An 11,028-nucleotide genomic window follows, 5' to 3' on the forward strand; every position below is an offset into this window, starting at 1 on the left:
CAAAATTGAGAGGATTTATTATACACACTAAAAGAAATATGAAAGAGTATGCTTTAGAATACTTTTGGAAAGTTAAATGGAAAGAAAATGACTCCATCTATATATGATTAAAATTCCACATAAACGTACACATTTAAATACACTCAACATGGGAGAAGGGAGAAGTGGGGAGTTACTAATCAATGAACATGAAGTTTGTTCAGCAAGATGAGTGGACTTTGTAGATCTGCTGTTCTGCCTGGTACCTACTAACAACAATGTATTGTGCAGTTCAAAATTTGTTAAGAGGATGGGCCACATATTAAATGTTTTTCCCACAATGATATAAATAACACACAAATGATGGCATATCAGTTGGAGATGCCCAAGTGTTCTAAGGACTTTGCATTGTCCTGAAAGTGAAGAATATTAGGCTTAGATATATCAAAGATGCATACTGTAATCTCTAGAATAACTACTTACATACCAATTAATATGAATATTACTTCCATGCTAATAGATGAGAATATGGAGAAAAAAATTTTTTTCAACTGATCATAATGAAGACAAAAAAGCAAAGAAAGACGAGGATGTGTCTAATAGTCTCAACTGGGCTGGACTGAGGTGTATCATGCTGGGTAGTCTCTTCACAATCTAAATGATGTATAGCAATTTAATGAATGAATAAAAAAATGAATAAAAAAGTATACAGTAGGCCAGCCTGTGGTATGTTAATTAAGGTGGTTGGATCCCATGTCCAACTGTGTGGTTCAAGTCTTGGGGCCAACACCTTGAGAAACACGTAGGGTACTTGTGCTTGTGTGCCTGAAATTCCTAAAGGAGAGAGAAATGGAGGAGGAGTTGTAGTGTGATTATTTCCCCACGGGAGGGGGGGGGCTTTCTTGATTTCTCTCTCTGTCTCTCTCTGGTGAGTACACTTGATTCTGACAAAAATTTTTTTAGAAAGTTCTTAGTAAGATAGTAAGTTAGTTAAACCTCAATATATCAGTGATAACATGAGTTAAATGTCAATGGAATAAATAATTCCTTTAAAAAATAAAGATCGTTAGAATGGCTTAAAAAAACAACCAATATAAGAGCTTTAAAAAGAGTCACATCTAGGATATAAGACTATAGAGCACTTATGCCATATAGAAAGAATGTTTTGTAATAAAAATAGGTTAAATTTTCCAGGAAAATATAACAATTCAAATTTGTGTATACTTAATAACATAGCCTCAATTATATATAAAGTTAAACTTGACATAACTACAAGGAAAAATAAACAAATTTGCTACCAGAACAAGCAACTTCAATACCAGACATTCTTTAGCAACTAATAGAATAAACTGACAACAATTTTGCAATATTTTCTGCAGAAAGAAAGAAAATAAAGACAATTCAGTCTTTTTTTCTGGCATTACTGCTTGAAATTTTCTATTTAAAAAGACTTTTATTTAAAAATGTTCTAATTTCCAGGAGACACATATACTTATCAGAGACAGAGAGAGAGAGAAAGAGAAAACTTGCCCCGATAGGATGTGGTCACCTCATGATCTCTTCCCCTTTATCTCTCCTCCTCTGTCTCTCTATTCCATCAGGATTTGGGGCACACACGTTTCCACACCTGGTGTGGTTTTCAATCTGCGAGGGTAGGGACTTGAACAGTGGTCAGCCACGTAGAATCCAGTTCTCTTATGCAGGTCTTAATGGTTAAGAGGTCTTAACCATTTTGCTACAGGACCAGCCTGAAATTTACTATTTCATTCATAATATTTCAGAAAAGTTTCTTTCAGTTTCAAAATCTGTTATTGGTAATGTCAAAGTTGGGAAGAGGTAAAATTTCTTTCATATGTGAACTATGAAATGAGAATGGTCTTTCTCCTTACTTGCTTTTGTGCCTTGTCTTTTCTCCATATTTTTGATACTAGGCACCGTAGACAATACTTATATATTGATAAACAATTCCTGGCCTTGGATATTGTATGTATCATAACTCTAGATGGGTTGGCCTAGTGGGAAGGAGAAGGTCATTCTTTTCTGGCATAGCTCACAGTAATGTAACCATACATGGAAGTAGCTGCTACCACATAAAAAATATCTCACTGAACCCACACTAAATAAACCCACTCCTCAATTTCAACTGAATTTCTAAAATGCTGTGACTATTCACTATCAATCAACATAAGATACAACACGAATGAGGCAAGTCTAGAGTGGAAGAGATAATTGTCTTGACCAACTGAGGATAAGATGTGAGCCGTTCTCAAAAACTTTGTGGAACATATGTATTATGAAAGATCTGTGCATATATATCAAATTTGTTTTGTACCAAAACAAACTCATACTTTTAACTCCATTTTTGTGTGTATTTTGTGAAGTACCTTCATATCTTACTTGGTATGCTTTGTAAACACTAGGACTGTAGGAATTCTTGAAAAGGGCCTGTTAAGTAAGTGGGACTGAAGGTTTTACTTGATTAGCTTCATAGCAAATCTGCTCTTGCCTGGTGCATGGTAGGAGCTCAGTAATTATTAAAAGAATGAATAAAAGCTAAGTGACTCAGATTCTTACCAGTTGGAGCAGACACTAGCCATAAATGATTGCTACGGCCATCCTAGTGCATAACAGGTAACTGTTGGCAGTTGTGTTCCAGTGGAATCTTGTTATCATGTTTCTTTGGCTGAAGAAATGATCTCTTAGGGATATAATTAAACAGTCTGAATTCAATGTGGGTCCATATCACAGAGCATGACTCTCAAGTTGGTTAACAAGCCATGTGTATACAAATTTAGCATCCACAAAATTGCCATCTTGATCCTGAATGCAGGGTAAAATTTGGGACAGTCAATTTAGCATTGCCCAAATTTAGTAATTAAGAGCCATATCTTTAATATCTGTGCTCAAATGTACACAGAAGACTCAGCTACCATGAAGTTAAACCTCTTTCGTGTTTTCTTCTATTCAAATCTACTGCTATCTCACACTTTGAGTGGATCTTTGACACACACATGGTTTCGAACAACATGCAATGGTCATTTGGAGAGTATCAGCTCACTAAGTTATACAGACTTCCCAGTTGTCGACATTTTTTTCATCGTACAATATCAAAATATCACATTCATCATCACAATCACCACCAAACTGATCGTGAGTCATTAAGCATTGGGAAGCTGTCTGAAATTCTAGTCTTCACTTGAAAAACTAAATTTTATCACTGGCAACAAAAACTGTCAGTTGTTTTTCTTGAAGTGACTGGCTTGCTTCATTCATTTTCAATAAAATCTCTGCCAAATCCTAAGTCAGAATAATTATAATTTGTTTGTGTTCATTCAAGTAAAACTGGTGTTCCACGAAAACTGAAACTAGTTTCAGCTTGCAACTCAAATGATCACAACTCAAATGATCTTGCAAGTGCTTTTGTTGAGACAGCCTCTGTGTACTGTGGGGCGGCAGAAGCGCTTGGTACCTAATAATTCCCAGCTCATCTCATGGGATGAAGATGTGTACTCAAGAGTCAAGGTGAAGCAAAATCATTGGTTTTTACAGCCCTTATCAGAGACCTTCTAAAATGGAGCTGGCTTTTTAAAAATGCTTGAAAAGGTATCACGTTATTATTCATTTACTACGAATTTATGGCAGCGAAGAGTACAATCAGTACCGTTTGGTGCCATGCTTTGTTTCCTGCTCAAATTGCAGCAGTTTTGTCCATTATTTATTTTGTACCTTCAGTGCAAATATAGACACAGTTAAAAGGGCAGATAATATTGTGGCCATCCTATACACGTCTTTGGGACCCCCAGGTCCTCAGATCACACTTGCAAGGAACCACTGCTCAAGGGTACTGTGGGCTCTCGACATCACAGGAACCCAGAGCTGGTCCATAATCTCTTGCCCAGAAAAGATTAATATAGGTGCTGAGACAGGACTGATCCTCAATTCTTGGACTCTCTGAGTGCCTGTCCTTCTCTACAGAGGACATCAGCATATTTTAAGCTTACTAAATGTCAGTCAGGAGAATGTGAATAGGTTGAAAATTTTAATGACATCTACAGCCTCCTGAATCTAATGGATTTAGTACTTCAGAGTTGTCTGAGAGCATCGTTTCGGGAGCATCCCTGCTGAGAAAGTATAGCCGTGACTCTCAGATGGCCCATCATGAACTGATTTTATGCAGCATGCAAACCAGTGATTTAAACACACCATAAAGAGTATTTTTATGAGGCATGCAATATAGCCATGAGGGAAGAGAATGGCATTAGGAACAGAAACTTGCCTCCTGTTTCCTGAAATGTTTAATTGTACTGATTTATTCCTAAATTTCTGAATTTACACCTAAATTCCACAGTGACATTTTAATCAGTGTGTAGACTTAAGCTTGCAAACTCTTACTTAAAAAACTATTGGTTTCCTGAAATGTCTATAGTCTTGAATTTCCAGATATCTGGCTTTTGGGGCTTACCTGTGATTTGGTTGGTTACTGTACTGCAACCTTGAAACATCTGGTTCTATTAACTTTGCCTAGATTTTTGCTCTTCTCAATCAACATGATTCCTTAGAAAATGTCATTCACTCTGGAGGTTTTTCTTTTTAACTTGCCAGAGGGTGTGTGTGCTTGCTAAGAAATAGGGAGAGAGAGAAAGAGAGAGAGAGAGAGAGAGAGAGAGAGAGAGAGAGAGTGAGTGATCAAGTGAGAAAGCACCCCCTCCCTACCCTCCTGGGGCATAGTCATGTTGCAATCCCTTCTCTTCCATTTATCCTTTTTATTTTTTGTATTTTTTTTATTTTTGGATGCACATGCCCAGTGTGTTTTTCAAGCTGCCTGGTCCAGGACCTGAAATGCACAGTCAGCTATGTGGGATCCAGTCTCTTTAACCACCATCCCACCATCCCATGTGTTGGTCCCGTGATTTAAACACACCATAAAGAGTATTTTTATGAGGCATGCAATATAGCCATGAGGGAAGAGAATGGCATTAGGAACAGAAACTTGCCTCCTGTTTCCTGAAATGTTTAATTGTACTGATTTATTCCTAAATTTCTGAATTTACACCTAAATTCCACAGTGACATTTTAATCAGTGTGTAGACTTAAGCTTGCAAACTCTTACTTAAAAAACTATTGGTTTCCTGAAATGTCTATAGTCTTGAATTTCCAGATATCTGGCTTTTGGGGCTTACCTGTGATTTGGTTGGTTACTGTACTGCAACCTTGAAACATCTGGTTCTATTAACTTTGCCTAGATTTTTGCTCTTCTCAATCAACATGATTCCTTAGAAAATGTCATTCACTCTGGAGGTTTTTCTTTTTAACTTGCCAGAGGGTGTGTGTGCTTGCTAAGAAATAGGGAGAGAGAGAAAGAGAGAGAGAGAGAGAGAGAGAGAGAGAGAGAGAGTGAGTGATCAAGTGAGAAAGCACCCCCTCCCTACCCTCCTGGGGCATAGTCATGTTGCAATCCCTTCTCTTCCATTTATCCTTTTTATTTTTTGTATTTTTTTTATTTTTGGATGCACATGCCCAGTGTGTTTTTCAAGCTGCCTGGTCCAGGACCTGAAATGCACAGTCAGCTATGTGGGATCCAGTCTCTTTAACCACCATCCCACCATCCCATGTGTTGGTCCCACTCTCAAGGTTTTAGCTCTTACTTCAACTCTCCCTGTTATTCTCTGCCCTTATGTTGGACTCTTCTCTTAAGAGCTCGAACAAAGTATGCCGAATCTCATTTGAAGTCCCTGTACATACTTGGAAAGCTCTTCTGTATCTATCTTTTTTTATCTGGTTAATTCTTACCTGCTTAGTTCAAAGGGCACATATTCTGCAAAGCCTCCCCTGACATTCTGGAGTAGATTAGATCCCTTATTCACTCCTTTAGGCTGTACACTTCTTTTCTGTAGCACTTAATCCTAAGGAAAATTAAATCATTATTCGTATAATAAGTTGTCAGTCTCAAACAATCCAGACTGTAACTACTAAATTATTTGTTTCCTACTAGAAATTCAATCAGAGCCAAGACCTGACTATTTTGTTTACTTCTGGGTCACCATCTCTTAGCCCTGTGTAGGAAACACAAGGAATTTCTGATATTTGTTGGAAGAATGAATCAATGAAACCATGTTAAACGGCTACTTACTCTGTGTCCAGCTTAGGCCGATATAACTGGACAGCTTACATGGATAGATCACCCAGTCTTAGTTCAAATTCATCATCTGTCCACTTCATCTTCATCCAATACATAGTCCTTCTCACTTGTTTTGCTTTGGTGGTTTTTCAAATGATTTCCTTTTTTCTTCTAGTCCTACTTCCAGCCTACCCTCTAAATCTATCCTTTTAAAAGTATAAGTCAGATTGTGTTTTAATTCCTTACATTTCAGTTTATAAATCCTGGTTCTTTTCCAACCATGTCTTGTATCCTTCCTCTTTTATTCACTAATACACCAAGTTCATTCCCTCATAGGGTCTTTGTCCTGGTTGTTTTCTCTCCCTGGCCTGTCCTTCCCCTAATCTTCATACAGCTTGATCTCTCTGGCCTCAGACCATAGTTTCAATATCACTATCTCAGACCTAGACCAATAAGTGAGCTCTCCTAACTAGTCTTTTGTTCATTTTTAAAACTGGCATGTCTGCTTTTCTAATTATCGAGTTACAGGAGTTTATTATATACTAGGCATACAAATTCTTCCATAGATACATGTACATGCTTCTCTTTCCATCTGTAGCTTGTCTAATTGGGGGGAGGTGTTTGACACCAGTACTTTGAAAAGTGTTGAGATGGTTCTAATAAGAAGACAGGGTGGAGAACCTCTGGTCTGGTCTAGCCTTGCTGCTCCAAGTATGGTTGGTGGACCAGCAATTTTGTTATCACAGGAGCCTGTTAGAAATTCAGAGTGTCAGGCCTCACTCTAGCTCTAGTAGAACTGGCATTGTAACAAGATCCCAAAGTGACCTGCTTACATATCAAACTATGAGAAAAATTCCTGTCTTCTTGGGCTATTGCTAAAATGAGAAATACTGGGGTGACTTTGAGAACCAGGAGTCAAGATAGCTATGGGTATGAGATATTGTATGTTTAACATGCTCCTTGGGTGACTACCAGGGACAATTGGGATATACTGCATCTAGATCTGACTTGTATTCAGCTTGTCAGTGCCCTATACTATCTTAAAGACTGGGAGTTGGGGCCAGCAGGTGGCGTGGTAGTTAAGGTGCTGGACTCTCACATGACAAACGACAGTTCAAGTCCCAGACCTAGTGGCTTGTTTTCTCATTTATTTCTCTTTCTCTCCCTCTGGTGAGCACATGTGCCCTGTAGCAAATTAAAAATAATAACATAAAATAAAAATAAAATAATTCTTTTTTTACAAAAAGGCTGGGAGTTACAAAAATGAATAGGACTCAGTCCTTGCACTTCAGAAGCTCAGAAAAGTAGGAGGCAAGAATGCAGCCCAATGCCTTCAGGATAATGCAGTCAATACAGTGAGACGTGGCTGGGTAGCATGAAAGAACCCTGGCATCGATTCTGAACTTTATAGTGATGCAACCTTGGGCAAGGCACTAAAATTTCTTTCTTTTTTTTTTTAAGAATAATTTTATTTAACTTTGCTTATTTATTTTAATTTGATCAGAGAGGGACAGAGTGAGAAAGAGAGAGAGAGGCAAAGTGAGAAAGCAAGCTGCCAGGTCCAGGACTTGAACCACGGCTGTCCATGTGGAAGTCCAGCGCCCTTAACCACCACACCACCTGTCGGTCGCAAGGCACTTTTTCTGAGTCTCGCTCTCCTCATATGTAAAACTGGACAGTGAACCTGGTGTTCAGGCCCATGTTAAAGTTTATTGGGTTAACACATATGATAGGTAGCTATTTCATAAGCCAAAGTGGTACTTTAGTGGCTACTTAGGTGCTGAGGGGTCTAGTAGGAGAGTAATACAGGCTTTTTCATATAGAATATTCTGACTCAGGCATTTATAAATGCCATCAGTGCCCTGAAGGACCAAAGTCAGTATTAGCCAGAATTAGAAGGAAGTATCTTTGAAGACATGAGACTTGAAGATGGAACAAAGTGGAACTCTTAAGAAATTTGAACCTAGAGGTAGGGGGAAAGTCGAGGGTATATCCAGGAAGAGGAAAACTCTCTTACAAACCAACCTCTGCTCTTCTGTTTTTTAGTAAATAAAAGTTTATCTGTTAATGTGAATCTAAATAAGGCTACAGTCAAAGAAATTTTAAGACTTTGTTTTTGAGGTGGTTGCAGAATTATTAGGGAATCATCTGAAATTTATAGGAGGTTATGTCTTTTAAAGAGCATAAGAACTGTGGCTGGCTGACCCTGGTGTTTAGTAGCCTCCTTAGAGGGTGCAAATTTGGGCTTAGTGGGAGACTGGAAATAGGAGGCAACTAGAAACATGTTAGTGCATAGATTCCCAAATATCTCCCCATATTTGTTATTTCTCTTTTGTACTTAAATTTGCCCATGTAGTTCAATATATAAAGTTAAGAACCTGGCTTATAGAAACCACTACAATAGGGATCAGCAGTTAGCGTAATGGCTATGTCGCTGGACTCCCATGTAATCGACTGCAGTTCGAGTCCCGGACCTGGTGGCTTAAACTCACACCGGACGTGTGCGTGCGTGCCCAGGATCCTGAGAGGAGAACGGAGGAGAAGGGATTGTGGCATGGTCATCCCCCCAGGGGGTGAGTTCTCACTTTCTGTCTCTCTTTCTGGTGAGCGCACGCACCCTATAGCAAAAACCTCTCCAAAAAAGAAAAAGAAACCACTACAATAAATCTTCATCTGCTGGTTGTGAGGATGAAAGAATGTTTAAGTGAAACATGAAGGGGAAAGGTCAACTCAGTTGGTATGAACTTTCCTGGATTTGAGCCATCTCTGTGTTTCTCCACCTGTGTTTATAGTTCTCAAGTGAAGGATGCAAACATCAAGAGAATCCACACCAGTAAACAGCTAACAGGTTGAATTTACTAACCATCATTAACAGTGACTCATCAACTTCCATAATTAGAGAAGTGGGTTTGTCATCATTATACAATTTATGTTAGTGTCTCCTCTAGTCTATCTCAGATTTCGTAGTAGTATCCATTCTGGCTTCAAAACTCCGGATCACTCTTTATTTCTTCTCAAAAAGCCAAGCACATTCCTGTACTCCTAATGCCAGCATGCAGCACAGGGACCCTAGCTTTCTAAAAATCTCTTGGCTATGACCTCATAGAGTTACTCTGATGAACTTAGGGAGACTACAGCTGTTAATAATGTTCTTGAGCATATGGCCAGAAAAGGTGGACAAACCCCAGAGGCAGGGGCAGAAGGTACTGGGGGTCAATACTCTGTAGGTCTTTCAAGTAGCTGTACATCTTATGAACAGAGGAACTGAGAGCTTTTGTTTCCAACTATTTTTCCAAGGATATTTGTATAATAAATAGGCCTGCCACATAAAGATAGGGTTCACGTCTGGGCAAAAGATTTGTTGATTGACTAGTAATGTCTCTTTCAAGGGCAAAGTTTGGATAGATTTGCTCACAGTCCCTTTAAATGATTGGGGTTTCCTAAGCCAGAGATTTATCTCCTGTAACAACCCACTATGTACATAAGGGTTGTCTGGATCTATTTTTATTGTCTTGTTGGAATTGGGGGCCAGGGAACTGGTTCCAATTATTATATTCTGGCTACTGATATTACTGAGTAATATGTTGTCCTTTGTCTCTGAACTGGGAGTCTTGTATCTTTTGCCAGTATCCACAAATTGTGGTAACCTAACTTGTTGGGTTTTAGGGAGAATAAATTTCCAAAACTTTCCCAGTACTCAATGCAAGGTGATAGTCTAGCGGTGAGGTCTGGGATGAAACCAAGGTTGGTAGGTAAATTAAAAATGGAATAACATAACCAGAAACTATTCATAGGACTGAGTGACTTCTTGTTTTTATGATGAAGTCAAGCACTGGGATAAGCCTCAGTTTCAAACTGAGGGCCATTGCTAAGTTTCCCTATGGGAATTGAAGGAGGCAAAGGAAGAATAAAATGGAGACAGAGGCTACTAGAGAGCAGGCAAGATTCAACTGAATCAATCTTCATTGCTGGGCAACAACTGTCATTAATAACAAAACAGTATGGTGAAGGGAAAGTGGTGATTGAAAGTCATGGCCAAATTCTGGTACTACTCTTTGATCATCTAAATAATCATTGCATTCTCATTATGTGAAGGTCAGTAAGGCCTCCTATGCTGTGTCCTTCAGGGTTATAACAACTCTCAGATGAGTTGGTATATGAGAAAACTCTGAAGCAAGAGATAAAAACGTAAGCTATTACTCTTATACACTGCCTGGTGTCTTGTTGATTTAAAATAAATAAATTTAGGGCTATATTGGAATATAATATTCACCATTTGTGGAACACATTGTTTTAAGCACTTACATTTATTGTATCATTTAATTCTCAAAATGAGCCCAAGAAGAATGTAGGAATATTAAGAATGAGGGAAATGAATATGTGACACTCAGAACACAAAGAAAAGACTTGGCCTAATAATGGTCATGGGATGGACCATGAAGTACTTGTCACTATCCCACCTCCTTGTTTTGGGGCAGCACCTCCCCAGTTTCTTCTTTCTGACTCCTCCCAAGACACAGTAATAAATGAGAAGTCAGATATTTCGCCAGTCACTTTTGAAAGAGGTCCTCACTGGCTCTATGCAAGATGGTGCCTTATCTTAGAAGCCCAAATCAGGAACTCAGATCTTCCCTCATTTGTTCACCTGGCTCTTCTTCCTCCTGTAAGGATCAAGGAAAATAAGATAGCATCTTCATAAATGAATGTCCAATGAAGGCAGGAAGGAATTCCAGGGTGAGACTGGGAGGTAAAAAGAGAGTGGCCAGGCAAGGATAGACTCTTGCTTCAAATGCAGATAACAAAAGGTCAACTAGTGGAAACAGGATTCTGTTACTAGTCCTGGTATCCTCCAGGATTCAGAGGCCAAGCTTGTATGAACATAAGCAGCAAACATCTTCTCTCAAACATTCTGACATGAGAATGGTTGGGGC

At 38.8% G+C, this 11,028-nt stretch overlaps 1 long non-coding RNA gene across 1 annotated transcript in view; it reads right to left on the reverse strand.

Moving 5' to 3' along the window:
* Positions 1 to 5,179: 5,179 nt before the first annotated feature.
* LOC102472027 (uncharacterized) overlaps positions 5,180 to 11,028 on the reverse strand; it is a 28,798-nt gene continuing 22,949 nt past the window's right edge. Inside the window, exons 2-3 of the long non-coding RNA XR_335724.1 lie at positions 5,770 to 5,882; positions 5,180 to 5,315 (exon numbers count right to left, since the gene is read on the reverse strand). This is a non-coding gene — a long non-coding RNA (uncharacterized LOC102472027). The remainder of the gene's footprint in view (positions 5,316 to 5,769; positions 5,883 to 11,028) is intronic.

This window comes from Tupaia chinensis, unplaced genomic scaffold (assembly GCF_000334495.1).
Source record: "Tupaia chinensis unplaced genomic scaffold, TupChi_1.0 Scaffold000513_1, whole genome shotgun sequence".
In the NCBI taxonomy this organism is placed as follows: Eukaryota; Metazoa; Chordata; class Mammalia; order Scandentia; family Tupaiidae; genus Tupaia; species Tupaia belangeri.